This window comes from Strigops habroptila, chromosome 1 (assembly GCF_004027225.2).
Source record: "Strigops habroptila isolate Jane chromosome 1, bStrHab1.2.pri, whole genome shotgun sequence".
Taxonomy (NCBI): Eukaryota; Metazoa; Chordata; class Aves; order Psittaciformes; family Psittacidae; genus Strigops; species Strigops habroptila.
Window position 1 is genome coordinate 142697497 of NC_044277.2, and position 16504 is coordinate 142714000.

General features: G+C 43.9%; 1 protein-coding gene across 4 annotated transcripts in view; it reads right to left on the reverse strand.

The window, feature by feature from the left end:
- Positions 1-16504, reverse strand: part of MYRIP (myosin VIIA and Rab interacting protein) — a 215385-nt gene that overhangs the window by 77010 nt on the left and 121871 nt on the right. Inside the window, exon 1 of one of the 4 annotated variants that reach the window (XM_030504240.1) lies at positions 5627-5960. The exons of the other annotated variants lie outside the window; for them this stretch is intronic. The gene's annotated coding sequence lies outside the window, so the exon portion shown is untranslated. Of the gene's footprint in view, positions 1-5626; positions 5961-16504 lie in introns of those variants that run through there. 4 annotated transcript variants of the gene reach the window in all.

A 16504-nucleotide genomic window follows, 5' to 3' on the forward strand; every position in this document is an offset into this window, starting at 1 on the left:
TTACTGAATCTTTCCTCTTTTGCCATCTCTCCTGATGCCCTATTTTCACCACATTTCCTAGTGATTCTATGAGATACTCGGACTCCAACAAGCCCATAGAATCCCAGACTGGTTTGGGCTGGAAAGGACCTTAAGATCATCCAGTTCCAACCCCCTGCCACGGGCAGGGACACCTTCCACTAGAGCAGGTTGCTCCAAGCTCCGTCCAGCCTGGCCTTGAACACTGCCAGGGATGGGGCAGCCACAGCTTCTCTGGGCACCCTGTGCCAGCGCCTCAGCACCCTCACAGGGAAGAGCTTCTGCCTTAGATCTAACCTGAACTTCCCCTGTTTCAGTTTGAATCCATAGTCTGGAAACTATAGTGTTTCACAGCCTGAAGACCATTAAGTGGCAACAGCACCATAGGCTGAGTCTGCTGACGTGGCAGTGCTTGTTCCTGGCCTCCTGGATAGAAGGGGGTCTGGGAAGCCTGGCTGGAGGCAGTGAGCTTCCCAGGATAGTGCTTGACATGAGTGAGGAAGGAGCAAGATGCCGTATCCAAAAGCAGCAGCCACTTGCCAAGCTGTGCCCTGCTGCCTTTTACATCCCAAGCGTACCAAGGGATTTTTTAGAGGAGGCTAAAAGCATAACAAAGCTGATTCACTGCAGAGGTGAGCTTTTCCCCATTAGCACGTGCTGGCCTGATGGCAGGGCAGGACCTGAGCATCGCAGCCAAGGGGCAACTACAGGATTTAGTCTGCTTTAAAAGAATACTTCTAATGTTGCAGTTTTCTGCAGAGTTGGCACATTGAGCAAATCCGAGCACTGCCATAATTCCAGCTCTCCATGTCTCAAGGGGAAACATTTCACTTAGTTAAGTCAAGGTTGTTTATTCTTTTCTGAGAGAATAACAACTTATCATTAGAGTATTTAAATATTTTATAGGCCAAAGTGGAGGTTGGAGAATTCAATAATTGTAATTAGACACATGTAGCTGCTTGCATTAAAAGGATAAATCTAATAAGACACAGTTAACATTTTTTGTTCTCATTAAGTCAATTCATCCAAATTTAAAGGCAAGATTTATGTGCTGATAAACTGGGGGTTGGGGGAAGGGAAACACAGGCTGCATTTAAAGTAGGATGAAGCAGGAATATTTGACACTTATTACCAACCCGAACCTCAGAAGGAATAAGCTAGGATCAATTTAATGAGTTTTGTGAAGCCCGTGTCAGGAAAGCAGCCTGAGTTACATGCGGGCAGCATCGGGCATGAAAAGGCAATGTTATCTCTGATTCTGCCCAATGATGTCTTCCAGGGAAGCACAACTTACATTGCAATGGTGGGGAAAACTATTCCCCACTTTTACAATGGGGAAAATCAGGACACAGAGGGCTAAAATGGATGCAAGCCAGATTTTACAGTCATTAAATTAACAGACCCTCTTAGCAGCCTGTTATCAGCTCAATCAAGTTGCTTCCTAATACTTTTCATGCTTTATTTTAACTGTGGTTTTTATCTAGCTGGATCCTTCAATTAAGAAACTAAACCCAAATATCCATGAATCTTCATCATTGGATATAAAGAGAACTTTCCCTTGAACAGAACTGCTACTGCTTTACACACATTTATTTCATGGTCAGAGGATATCGGAAAAATTCAAGATTGATGACAGTACCATATTTTGCCCAGAGTTTGTTCCTTTGCCTTGGTGATCGAATGAATTTTGCACTTTTGTTGTAAGGCATCCTTACTTTTCGTACTTGAACACTGAGAACATGCAATTATATGGGACTTGTTTCCTGCCCAGGAGCCTTCACACAGCAAAACAAAGACTTCTGAGCTATGAATGCGATAAAAATCATTAATTCTTACAAACTTCATTTTTTCAGTGTCCAAAGGAAATAACAACGAGCTGCCTATTTCCTGCTCACCCTAAAACTGCCTGGAAAAAATGAACAGAATTGAAATCCCTCCATTCAGCAAAGGGAAGTTCTTTAGAGTTCTTGGAGTGACCAGAAATGTAGCACCTAGAAATATTCAGCCTAGTTATTGTGCCAAAGTGAAGGGGATGTCAAGCAGGGTCATCAAGACTGCAAAACAAAAATCCATTTTCATGTCATTCTTTTATGCACTTTTACCTTTTTGTCTGCCTAGCCACGTGTTGCAGCTGGAACACAGTCCTCCATGGCACTTAGGGAGCAAATGGGAAACACTAAATGTGGTGGGACTTTCGCCACGGATGGTAGCAGAGTAAAATGAGGCTGTAAATAGGAATGTTGGATACAGTGGTGCATTTCTGGCTGTCATCAACCTCATCCTAACAGTAACTAACAAAGTGACTGAAATGCTTTTGACTGTTCGTTTATGATTAACTCTCCTTACATTGCTTCCTCAGAGCAGCTTCCAGTATCTGAAGAGGGCTACAAGGATGCCGGAGAGGGACTCTTCATCAGGGACTGCAGCGATAGGACAAGGGGTGATGGGTTCAAACTGAAACAGGGGAAGTTCAGGTTAGATCTAAGGCAGAAGTTCTTCCCTGTGAGGGTGCTGAGGCGCTGGCACAGGGTGCCCAGAGAAGCTGTGGCTGCCCCATCCCTGGCAGTGTTCAAGGCCAGGTTGGACACAGGGGCTTGGAGCAACCTGCTCTAGTGTGAGGTGTCCCTGCCCATGGCAGGGGGTTGGAACTGGATGGTCTTAAGGTCCTTTCCAACCCAAATCAGTCTGGGATTCTATGATTATAAAACAGTCTACTGCAATACATCAAGGCACAACTGAAATGGGTTTGTGACTAATCAGTAAGTTACATCGCACCCAAGCCCCATGTAGAGGGACCTCCATGTTCTGCATCATTCATAAACTTAACTGGAGCAACGCAACAAAGCTAATTGCGTTCTTGGCATCATTCTTCAGAGAGTGCTGGGAAAATGCTTATTCTCCATTTCTTCAAATTTATTATCCAGCTCTTATAAATGGAATTGACAGGTTTTCATCTTGTCAGCTGTTGGGAAATCGCTATAATGCTTGAAATTAGATTTCATATCTAGCCAGCTAAATGTTGTTCTCCTACACCTTATACCATCAGAATGACTGCTCTTCAGAGTCATTTTCTCATTCATATTTTAGATATATATATTTATAGAGGTGAAAGTAGGCATGAATTGTATTTTTTGTATGAACACACACCAAATAGCCTGCTGTTTGTATGAATGGACTATGAGCATCTTATAATAGACATCAAAATTATTCTTGTATTTTTTAATTTGTATATAGCAAAAAGCCTATTTTATCAGTTGGAGACATACTAGAAAACCCCACTGAAAGTAGAATAGAAAACATGCTTTAAGTATGCCATCATATAAACATTCTGGCCTTCACCAGTGTACCAAGGTACGCAATGGGGTTTGTCCCTCTATGATTTTACCTATTGAAGCTTCTGGTTGTTCAGTGCTTTCCTGAATGGCAGAGCATTAGGAAACCCCAAAATATTTCTGATCATAGAATCATAGAATGAACCAGGTTGGAAAAGACCTTCAAGCTCATCCAGTCCAACCATTGCCCAGCACTGCCAAGGCCACCACTAACCCATGGCACTGAGGGCCTCGGCTACACGGGGCGTGAACACTTGCAGGGACGGTGACTCCAGCACTGCCCTGGGCAGCCTGTTCCAATGCCTGAGCACCCTCTGGGGAAGGAATTGTTCCTCAGCTCCAGTCTAAACCTCCCCTGGCGCAGCTTGAGGCCGTTTCCTCTTGTCCTGTCACTTGTTCCTTGGGAGCAGAGACTGACCCCCCCTCACTGCAACCCCCTGTCAGGCAGTTGTAGAGAGCGATAAGGTCCCCTCTGAGCCTTCTCTTCTCCAGACCTAAATAATTCTATGGTTCTATGTGTCCCTTCAAGAAGTCCCTCCTGGGCACATGAAGATACAGCTGGTTTCTCGGTCTCTCCCTCAGCTTTCCCTTCTTGCTGCACACTCTCTAGCGGCTCATGTACCACAGAATCATTAGGGTTGTAAGTGACCTCTGGAGATCATCTCGTCAATGTATATTTTCCCATTACAAAGGCCTACCTTTCTAATTGCAGAAGCATTAGCAGGGATGGGAGAAACTTGTCATTAGCCTCCTGACAAAGGAGGGAGTCAGGTCAGAACTGTTTTCCCAAACTGGGTATTAAGGGACGAAACTCGACAGAAATGTTTATTATAAAAGCTGGGATCCTAAGATTAGGGTTTCTTTAACACCAAGAGATCTTTGTAGCAACTTTTTCTACTGGCAGCCAGAGCTACGCTCTCTGCTGCCTCCAGAATTACAAATAACTACCAGTTATTCACACAGATGTATTTTCTGCGAAGAGAACAGAGGGAGACTGATGGGCACAGACAGTTGATCATCTCCATAACATAGGTGGCAGAGATGGGAACAAGTAAGCAGCAAAAATGAGCTCAAGGCACAGCCTCCAATGGTATGCCCTGTAGCAGTTTTAATGGATTATACTTGCTAGAGAGACATTACATCCTTCAAAGCTGCATATACAGAAGGGCAGTAATATGTTTAACAGTCACTAAAACAGTTGGCTATTTGAACATGCCTGATTTCTTCTTTTGCTGTCCATCCTACAACAAAAATACCCAAGATTTCAAGGCTGCTGTGGCTGGCAAGACAGAGGAGAGAATTATCCTCCCATCACCTGTGCTTAAGTATATGCAGTGTGCTAATGTTTCAGCTTCTGCTCACTTCAGAACTTGTGATTCCCCCTACGTTAGTGGGATAACACACCACTGCTCTGTCGTCACCACACAGATGCTGGGATGCATCTGGCAAGGCTTCCCGTTGATGCTTGTAAACCCTGTGTTATGACTGCAGCAGTAGAAAACAGTGTTTAATGTTAATGTTGCTTTCCTGGAACGCATTTAGAAAGCATTAAGAGAACGTATCTCCAGGAGCACTACAGAATCTTTGTCAAAACACTGTCAAGACAAAAAAATACACGCAATGCTGAAGCAAATGTGTCCTACCTCGGTTACAGATAACACTGGGGATCATCAAAGCAGATTGTTAAGTCAATCAGTAGTTCACTTTGCTCTTGGCATAGCTATTTGTCCAAGGAAACTAGTGCTATGGCTGCGTCCACTTCCTTATGCAGCCACACAGCACTGCATTGCTTGGGATTTCAGCAGTGCCAGTAAACACTGCCTAAACATTTGTATTTACTCACAGATTTAAGAAGCAACATTCTTTTATTCAGGTAAACCTCTCCATTGTCATTTTTTTTTTTTAAGCTATTTCAAAACATCTCTTCAAGTCATTATAAATGTAAAGATAAATCAAAACACTTTCAGGAAAAACAAAGCTCCCCCTAGGTAATCAGGTAATCCAGATACATTCTGTGCAGAGACACATTTGTCACAAGTTCAGACAACTGAAACTCAACATTTTTTTCATGTTTGCTGCATCTCAGCATCCAATATCGAAAGGTACTCTCAGTCCTGTGATTAAATCACACCCCGATGTTATGAACTGAGAGAACTGCATTGCAAGGACAGTGATGCACAACACAAGGAATGAAGTCATCTCACTGTAGTATCATGCACGACAAAGATATGGGTATCACCACTACAAATGACAAGAAATAAAGCAGTAAGATTTACCTGGAGTAGTTACTGTGTTCTATTCCTGATCTGTTTCACACTCCTTTCAGGATAAACACCCCTAAAGTATATTTCCCGCTTTGTGCTAATATTTGATTCACAACATGAGTGTTCTTCATGATGAAGTGAAGAACTGTAAAGGTTTTCAGATGGAAGGCAGAGGGTGGGGGAACAGAAATCCCCCCATTCCCAGCTCTCACAACTGAACTCTTACGCTGCAGGTGGACAGAAGGATTGTGCTGGAGGGAAGGCGCAGTGTATGCAGCTCCTCTCAGCAGCGCTTCTCTCCCCAGCAAACGCAGCTCACTCGCGGTGGAACAGCCTGCAGTAGAATAACAAGAGAATTTCTCAAGTGCTAGTGGAAGCAAAGGAGGGGGTGTAAGGGAAAGCAAGGGAAGAAAAAGCTCAGGAGGCTGCTCCTCTCTTCAGCTGAGGCATGCTGTTTGTCCTTCCTTCAGTGGGGTCTTGTGAGGATAGGCACACCAAAGATTTTAAGGCTCTGAGATGCTATGCGAGACCCAACACAGTTGGCTAAAATAACCAAGGGTAGGGAATGCAAAATATTAAGTTTCCAATAGCAACATCAACATTTCCCTGTTGTAGCTCCTGTAACGTGAGGTACATTTTGAGACAAACAGCGGTATTGTCTAAGACAACATTTTTGGCCCGAAATCCAGTTGCAAAATCAGTCTCCTTCTATTACCCCTACTCGAGACTCATTTGCCATTTAAAGAATTGTCTCTGAATTTACAAATACCATTTCCCCCACTGTATTCTTTAATATCTTCTTCCCTCTGATGGTGAGCAAAGCTAAGACCTTAACCCCTGCAGCTGCTTAGCTCTGTTTATAGCTGGATGGTAACTTAAGTGGTTACCAAATAGGTTTTCACACAGACGAAAACCTATTTTGTGCCAGCAAATCTACACAGCACATGTGCTGGGAATAAAGAGAAAATCAGACCTGCTTCAGATGTGTGCAAGGCTCACCCATCCATCATGTAACTCGAGTGTAAAACCCGCTGAGCCTTATTCATCTGGCATCCCCTCCTGCAGCTCCCTGGCAGCTCCAGCAGTGTTTGGTGTGCGAGTGCTGGCGCTTCCCTCCGCTCCCACAGGCCACTTCCCCAGGGATGGATCCCAGGCATCCCGCACATGTTGGCCCCAGCACAAGACTCTGAACAGCACCTTTTGCATTACACAACAGGAGCTGAATGTTTGCTCTCATACATATATATTGCTAACAGATGGCAGATTTGTTAAGGGAACTCTAACTCTTAAACTGCTCCTCTTGTCCTTGCTGACTTTGATTACCAGCTCTAAGTGATAGGAACATAGTTCTACCTCACCCACCATTTTAAAACCACAATATTATTTACAATTAGTTGTTTTTAAATAGTAATAGTTATTAAGTGTTAATAGTATTCACAATGATGTAGTAATGACTACACTGTAATCCAGTAATAATAGCTCAGAGAAGTTTCTTCCGGGGAGAATTCTCATCCCCATGTGGTTTATATATGCTAATTCCTATGCAAATTAAGAACCCACTGACACATCCTATTATAATACTTGTCCATTTTGTACATGTGTTTGGTGAAATCATTGCACTCATATTATGCTTTGGAAGAAGAACACGTCCCAGCCTGCACTGTTGCTACGACAAGGGATGTGATCCAGATCCATCATGGGAGGTGGGTGTTCACTCCCACTAAAATGGCACGGACAGTGGGCGGCAGCAGGTTGTGATTTCTTTCCAATCTTATGTAATTAATACTGTCAATCCTGGCCTTCTGAAAACTCAAGAGTCTGAGACACAGAACAAACTGATGTGTTTTTATTTATTGCTTCAATATCCTAGCCCTTAAGATTTCTATTTTCTGTTCTGAAGAGCTAAGCATCACAACTGTTTTTATGAAGGAAGCCTGAGCTTTCCATCATTGTGGATACTGAAGCTTTGAGGGAAATCACAACATGATCCATAATAAAATGATTGTCAGCAACCTCACACAGCATGTGAAGAAGAAACCCCTCAACCATATCATGTTCAAATACAAACTGCTGACCACTTACGAAGAAGGAATAGCAAGGAATGCAAGCTAGACTGTGAGTGTCATGTCCAACACGGCCTGGCTGGGACACTTCTGGATGGGAAAGGGGAAGGGGTTTGTGCCTGTGAGGGAAGGGAGACACAGATGTCAGCCCAATAGGCAGTGCTGTACGTATTGCGCTGACAGAGCCTGCTCTGGTGAGAGCTGTGTCCAAAATACACATACAATTGCTGAAAAACTTTCAGAAGAAGAGCACTCCCTCAAGGCTGAATGCAGAGACCTCCAACAGGTCAGGACTGGGAAAATCATGAGCTCATGGCACCTATATGGCACCTACATGCCACTGACCTTTCCACCAACTAGTTCACGGTGGGTATCCTGGTCTGCTTTTACATGCAAACGCAGTACATGGCTCCAACCAGCCCGGAGTGAGGACAATAATGACTGTTCTCTCTCTTAGAATCACAGGCTGGTTTGGGTTGGAAAGGACCTTAAGATCATACAGTTCCAACCCCCTGCCACAGGCAGGGACACCTTCCGCTAGACCACGTCACCCAAGGCTCTGTCCAGCCTGGCCTTGAACACTGCCAGGGATGGAGATACTATGATTTACCACTTCTCTGGGCACCCTGTGCCAGCGCCTCACCACCCCCACAGGGAAGAACTTCTGCCTTAGATCTAACCTGAACTTCCCCTGTTTCAGTTTGAACCCGTCACCCCTTGTCCTATCGCTACAGTGCCTGATGAAGAGTCCCTCTCCAGTAACCAAGAAGAGAAGAGCCTTGTTGTTACAGCTCCCTGTTGTATATTATTAACACGAGGACCAGGAACATCCGTCCCTTTGTGAAGATTAGACTCCTCAGATCTGTATATCAGAGATCACTGGTAAAACTGACGTGAATCACTATTATTACAGGGCTGGAGACCCCAAGGCCTCCAACGAAACCCAGGGAACTTTACAAACAAGAGGCATTTGTTGCCTAAGGGAGCTAATCATCTAAATGAAAAAGACAGGCAGGGAGTTGGAGGGGAAGCAGAAGCACAGAGAGGTGAAAGCAATTTGCCCAAGGCCACACAGCCAGTCTGCCAGCAACCCAAAAATAGAGGCTGACCCCTTGATTGTCAGCCCATTGTTCTCTCCACTAGACTGAATATCCCATGGTGGATGTGACATTAAATTGGTATTTCTGTTTTGCTGCTGTCATTGTTAAAAATAAAGCATGACGGCAACGTCTCTGTACGGAGCTGCTGCTATCGAGGCCATGTGAGCACTTTTAGAAGCAATGCCATGGAGAACTTTTGTTAAAATAAGAAAGCAAAGTCCCTGGACACAGGCTCTGGAAAGCATACCCTGATTACCAGCTATTCCTCTGCCATTGAAGACAAAGGTTACTGCAGGTTTGAAGGTCCTCAGCACCAACACCTCTACCAGAGCAAACCCTGGACAAGAAGCGCAGCTGAAGAGTGCAGCTGAGGGCAGATGCCATTAGGAATTGAGAAAGGATCTGGCCCTGCAGAAGGGTTAGTAGCACAAGAGGATTTAGGATCATAACAGTGTCCACGGTAACTCAAACGTGGCAGGGTAAATTGCCCTGTGCACTGCCAAGCATGGACTACTGCTCATGACTGATTATAGAATCACAGAGTGGTTTGGGTTGGAAAGGACCTTAAGATCGTCCAGTTCCAACCCCCTGCCATGGGCAGGGACACCTCACACTAGAGCAGGTTGCTCCAAGCCCCTGTGTCCAACCTGGCCTTGAACACTGCCAGGGATGGGGCAGCCACAGCTTCTCTGGGCACCCTGTGCCAGCGCCTCAGGTTTTCTGGCAGGTTAAACCCATTTAACCCTGGCAGGTTAAAGCCATTCCCCTTGGCCTGTCCCTACAGGCCCTTGTCCAAAGCCCCTCTCCAGGTTTCCTGTAGCCCCTTCAGGCACTGGAGCTGCTCTAAGGTCTCCCCTTCAGGAGCCTTCTCTTCTCCAGGCTGACCCAGCCCAGCTCTCTCAGCCTGGCTCCAGAGCAGAGCTGCTCCAGCCCTCGCAGCAGCTCCATAGGTGGCCTCCTCTGGACTCGCTCCAGCAGCTCCACGTCCCTCTTGTGCTGTTGCCCCAGAGCTGGAGCAGGACTGCAGGGCGGGTTCTCCCCAGAGTGCAGCAGAGGGGGAGAATCCCCTCCCTGACCTGCTGCTCATGCTCTGGGGGTGCAGCCCAGCACACGAGGGGTTCTGGGCTCAAGCGCACACTGAAGCCGGGACATGGGGAGCTTCTCCTCACCCAACAGTCCCAAGTCCTTCTCCTCAGGCTGCTCCATCCAGCCTCCCCCAGCCTGTGTTTGTGCCTGGGATTGCCCCGACCCAGGGGCAGGACCTTGCGCTTGGCCTTGTTGAACTCCACGGGATTCACATGGTCCCACCTCTCAAGCGTGCCCAGGTCCCTCTGGATCCCTTCCCTCCAGCGTGTTGATGCACCACACAGCTTGGTGTCATCAGCAAACTTGCTGAGGGTGCATCAATCCCACTGTCCATGTCACCGACAAAGATGTTGAAGAGGATCGGTCCCAACACTGACGCCTGAGGAACACCACTCATCAGTGGTCTACATTTGCACATGATCCCAACAGGTTGCCTCCAATCTCAATAACTCTGTGATTTGCTGGTCCTTCGGTACATAAACAGCACAGTTAGCTTGAAATGACCAAACTACAATCAGTGCAGGTGCATGCAAGTATCTCACCATGGTTTCTTGGTGTGCTCTCTCCTCCAGCCACCAGCAGATCACATCCAATTAGAGAACTCAATGATAGTCTTAAGTGCCATGAGCAATTATTCCTTAATAAGCAGTGCTAATTCACCTTTCTATCTTGTGTCCTTCTGACAGCTGATCCTACTACGTCTAACCTTTTGGCATGTGAACTGCACTCATTCACCTCATTCCCACTAAATTCAGAATGCAGAAACTAACTCGTATTGGAGGCAAATATGTAACCCTGACTTCATTATAGGAAGCAGAGGATACTGCCTTAAAAGACAGAATCATGTCTGGTAGAAAAGCCAGTGAAATGTATGAAACAAGTGAAACAATGCAATTTATAAAGATATCGCGATCTACTATTAACACAGGAAAGATACAGATTGACATTCAGGTACCGCAGTGTGTCAGGATACCATAGTGTAAGTGAAGGAAGGAAAATAACTTAAATACTTTGTTTACCAATGTCAAAGCACTGCACCTTTCTTAAGCCATAACCTGACAGATTTCAATGCATTATTAAAGACATTTAGTACTTGCTCCTCTCTTGGGAAAAAAGGGTAATAAAACTATTTTTCTGAAGTAGTAAAAATGTCACTATTCCTAGGCTGACTTGCTTGAGAAACCAGTAATTCCAGATGTCTGTAACATGGACTTGACTTTGTATTTGTATCCAAATACAAAACATATTTGAAGATAGATGGCAGAAGCAGTTTCATAATTCCACACATCCACGTTTCCAATACTATCTGGGAATGGCGTGCTTTTCAATAATCCACAAAGACACAGAATAATGTCAGAAGTTCAATTATACAAAATAATTATGCATACAACTGACTATAATAATAATATAATAATATATTAGTTCATGGGTGCTTTTAGAAAATAATAATAGAATAAGTATCACCGGTTGCAACTTCTTCCAAGAGAATCCTCTTCTCATTTAAATCAGCAAGAGGATTAAAAAGATTCTTTTTATCAGAAAAAACACATTTCCTTTGTGTGTAGCTACTCACTGCATACTCAATATTCCTGAGTACAAGTTCTGCAGTTATGCTTAACTGTACTTTTGAAATTAGAGACATTTAAACTCCTAAATGTATACAAAGGACTTGATAAGAGTTTAGACAGATAAGTTGTAGTAACTTAAGAGCAGTACTTATAAAATTACTTAGAACCCCTGCATTCCTAAAATACAGTTCTGAAAGAGCAGTTCTGGGATCTGAGAATTAGTATGGGGAGACTGGAGAAGGGATGTGGGACTTCCTAATATCACAGCAAGCCAAACAGCTGAGTTCTCATTTCTTGTTTGGGTATTATCTACTTATCTATGAGGAGAGATTGCAGGAACTGGGCCTGGTTAGTCCAGAGGAGAGCAGGCTGAGAGGGGATGCCATCAATGCAGTTCAGTATCTCAAAGGCAGGTGCCAGGAGGATGGTGCCAGACTCTTTCCAGTGGTGCCCGATGACAGGACGAGGAGCAATGGCCATAAACTAACACACAACAAGTTTCACCTCAACATAAGGAAGAACTTCTTTACACTGAGGGTGTCAGAGCACTGAACAGGCTGCCCGGGGGGGTTGTGGAGTCTCCCTCTCTGGAGACATTCAGACCCACCTGGACACGTTCCTGTGTGACCTGCTCTGGGTGGCCCTGCCTTGGCCCCAGTCCACCTCAGCTGGACCAGATGATCTCCAGAGGTCCCTTCTAACCCTCATGATTCTGTGGTTCTGTAATACTTAAGACCAGCATTTACAAGCAAATCCCCAAGATTCATACCAGAACTTCGTTTGACAGCAGCAGAAAGATCCCCCCACCTGAAGGGTTTTTTTCCCCCCAAAAGAATCTGACTATATTTCAAAATATGCATCTTACAAGCTAAAATATTGGCTTCTGTATTCTGATGACAGTGTTGGTATAGGAACTGGTCTTAAGATTCCACAATCAGATGCTAAAACCTGTGGCTATGGCAACCCTGGCTTCCTGTTGTGATCTCCACAGCACAGCAATGCTTCAGAGCACGATATTATCAAACTAGAGTTAAAAAAAGCAAGCTCAGGAAATTGATGGAGTGTAATTCCCTAGAACAAGAAATCCAAACACGTCAGTAAGGTGGCAAAGTTTAAAAATGGGTGTTTCTGGAGCTGCTTAAGTTCATACCAGAGATCAGTAGCAAAGTAAGAAAACTGAAATTGTGCTTTCCATTCTTTACGCTCTGAAGTCCACCATGCAGTTCAGTTACACTTGGATTGCAGCTCAGTAGAGTTCAGATCCTGAAAATTTGCCACTTTGAGGCAATACTGTTGTGTAACCAAAGAAAGCAAGTAAGAGACTTACCACCCAAAGAGCACATGCAACAAACATCTAAATCTTAGTTCTCTTATGCAACAAAGCAGACTTCTGTGGCTACTTTATCAGAAGAGCTAGCACAGGGATGGGCATACTTGCTTAATGAAAACAGACTTCTTCAGGATCTCTGGATATGCAGCACTCTGTTGGAATAGTAGTTTCCAACAAAACAAACCCACAGTTAACTCTAGGCACAAACCCAATCTGCCAGCAAGACAAGAGAAATTTGGATTAAGGTTTCACAGTAGTAATTACAAGAGGTTTTTAACATAGCTAATTATATTATGTTTACCCGGAGGTGAAACGTTGTGCCCATTATCATAGGAAATCATTAAAAAGATGATCACAACTGTATATTTTTCTACTAGAAGAAGAAAACACACACATGAAGCTGTAAATTTTCATCCTTTACACAGAGTCCTGTGTAAAAACTACCCAGAACCATTCTGTTGTATGCTTCTAATAAAGTGCAATGCCCTTGAGGACAGCAGGCTATAAACTTCTCATATGAAATAAAAGAGCCACAGATGAGAAGGCTGATCATGCAAGCCAAAGGCTTTACGTAAGATAACTTGTCCTGAGTACGATAAAGAATCATCTTGCTTGCAAACTCCACACTAACTTTCTAACTTGCCATTAGAAACAGCAACAAAAAGACAGAAATATAGAAGATAAATGTCTATGGCTTACAGATCATCCAAATGAAGTTCTTCTTTCCCCCAGTAACCTTGCAGTTTTAGCAACTGGTATTAAAACCCCCAAGAAATAGGTTAACTTAACTGAAGTTTCTTCTCCCAAGAGAATTATCAGATGTAAGGGAATAGTGCCACAACTTAAACCAGATTTTAACAACCCTGCGGTTCCCAACTGTGTTTTTCTGATCAAACAATGCAAGGAGATGAAGAAAAATCACTTTTCCTCTAGGTGCAATATTTAAGAGGCCTTTGAGTAAATAAATTAATGGATTTCTTTCTGTATCTCTAAAACAGGCCTCCTTTGCAATGCAATTATTAAATCCAATGGCTCCAAAATCATCAACAATCATGCCTGCAAATTGAAGAAGTACAGCTCAGACATCACATCTGATCATTATTTAAGATGCTCATATGTTGTACATATATTGCATCAAAATCACTCCCTGGGGCCTGGAAATAGCATAGATATGCATTTATGCAGGACATGTTTCATTAAGTAATGCTGATACGGAGCTTCCACGTAGGCTCCCATAATTTATGAAAAGGGGCCTAGAATGTGCATGCAACCTTTTATATTTTTAACCTACATTTCATATACATGTAAGTATATGCACAAATATTTGTTATTTTAAATTATTACATAATGGTACTATACACGTGAGAAGTTAAAAAACCTCTGTTAATGTATTTTCACATTAGGGTAGTATCAATCTTGTGCTCTTTGATTAAACTTCCTTAGTAAAAGATAATGAGAAGCGATAACGCAGACAGCAAAATTTAGAGAGAAGTTGGCAATACTTTTAATTAAAACTTCAATGTGGTCCACTGCTTGCAATATCACCTTTAAAGTCAGAAAAGGCAATCCCCTCCACTACTACATTTTCCCCTTCATGGTTAACACTTCATTGACCACCAGGAGCAGGAAAAGGATCCCGAGTTCAGCCTGGCTTGCAATGACAAGAGAAGCCACGCTCACATTGTTCAATAATCCATGCTGGAACAAGTCCCGGCTCTGTTAATTAAGGTTATAACTTGATGTTCAAGCTCTAAAGGAACTTCCACAGGGGGCTGGGAGGAAGGCAGCAAGCCACCCTCCAGACCTGAAGGAAACCAGCTTCCTTCCAGAATTTGCTGTTTCTACAGCAAGTCCATCGATATTAAGGCTCTACCATGCCTGACAACAAAAACCGAGTGCGAAGAGATATCCCTGCACAGAAAAGCCTGCAGTCTGGCAACATAGGCAATAATCCGAGAGACAAAAGTTAAATTTACTGATCTACCAAAGCTTAACTGGAGCATGTGGATGGCTCAACTGCAGTAACACACTCTAAGCTTCCGAGTAAGCTGTGGCCAAATGAGCAGCACCAGGTCTGCTGCCTCATGAACCAGCGCTGTACATAGGAGATTGTATTTTATACCTGTATATAAACTCACTCCCCATGGGAAATCAAATTTTCATACCAGCATTAAAAAAGTATTTTGACCCCCTCCTCTGCAGATGAGAAACATGGATGTTTTCATAGAGCACATCTTACAACCCTGACTCAATTCCTGATCCCCACTCTGTGAATGGAAAATGCTTGTAACTGAAACAAGGCTCTTGCTTCCTGCTGTTTTCCAGCACCTGCTGTGTCTTAATGTTTTTTCAGCAAATGAAACTGCATTGCAAAACCTGGCAGAATTACAATAGAAAGTAATATGGCTTCAAGGCAGCACGACACCCTTGCATGGTGGTTCCCTTGCTGAAACCAGCTACAGTGTAGGGAAAGATAAACACACCCTGTAATGCAATTAGCTTCTAAGCATAAAAGGGGTAGAATGATCTGAAAAAGATTTATTAGCATGAACTATGAATTATCACACAGTAAGAAATGAAACCACTAATCAGTGGTAGGAAGTGTGTTCTTATTAAGTTAGCTAATTACACGGTTGCCAGGAGGTGGGCAGGTAAGGTCTGAAGTATACTGTAAACTAGCTTGTAAGTACTGTAAACTGCTTTATAATTTACTGCTACTCTGAAGATTACCTGACACATCTCCATCTGTTGTTCATTACTTTGATAAACTTGAAGTGTGTTGTGCCAGGAATTTGCCTTACATTAAATATTTGCGAAAAAATATCCAAGTTGTCCGGCAGTTTCTAGGGATGAAGCTAAAGAACAACAGGCTTTCCACATAGTTCAAAACGTTCATCTTGTGCTCTTTTCTTTGAAATGCTTCAGTCTTGTATGCAGCGGACGACACTTTCTGAAACAGACACCAGCAAGTTTGTGCACCTTTGTGAAAACAACAGTCACCTACTGCTGACACACCTCTGAGAAGCAAACTGACAAAGCATCCCATTTTCCTCTCATGCTGCTTCCCAAAGGGTAACAACTCCTCATGCCTCCAGTGCCAGAGACCTGCAAACTTTACTGAGACATGCTGCCCTTGCTGAAGATGCGTGTAGGTCTCAGTCTCTTAGCACACAGGAAAGACTGGGTTTGGTTTGTTTCTTGTTTGCAGAAAGAATACAGATGCTGTAACTCCTCCGCAGAAATAGAAGCTGTGCCTCCAGGGCAATTTGTGGCTTATTGACCACATTAGTCCCAGCTTCTGAAACAAACAAAGCAAGTGCTTCAGCCTCCAGGCAGTCCTTTTTCACTTCTGCAGTGGGACCACAATAAGGCAGATGTGCTGTAGACAAACCAGTAAGAAATCACAGGTGGAAAAAAAACTTATATAATGCACACGTGGACATGGACACGTGCTTGTGCAGGTCCTGCTTGAGTGAGTCCAGAAAGGGCCATGAAGATGATCAGAGGGTCGGAGCATCTCTCACGTGGAGCCAGGCTGAGAGAGCTGGGCTGGGTCAGCCTGGAGAAGGCTCATTAAGGGGAGACCTTAGAGCAGCTCCAGTGCCTAAAGGGGCTACAAGAAACTTGGAGAGGGGCTTTGGACAAGGGCCTGTAGGGACAGGACAAGGGGAATGGCTTTAACCTGGCAGAGGGGAGATTGAGATGAGCTCTTAGGCAGAAGTTCTTCCCTGTGAGGGTGCTGA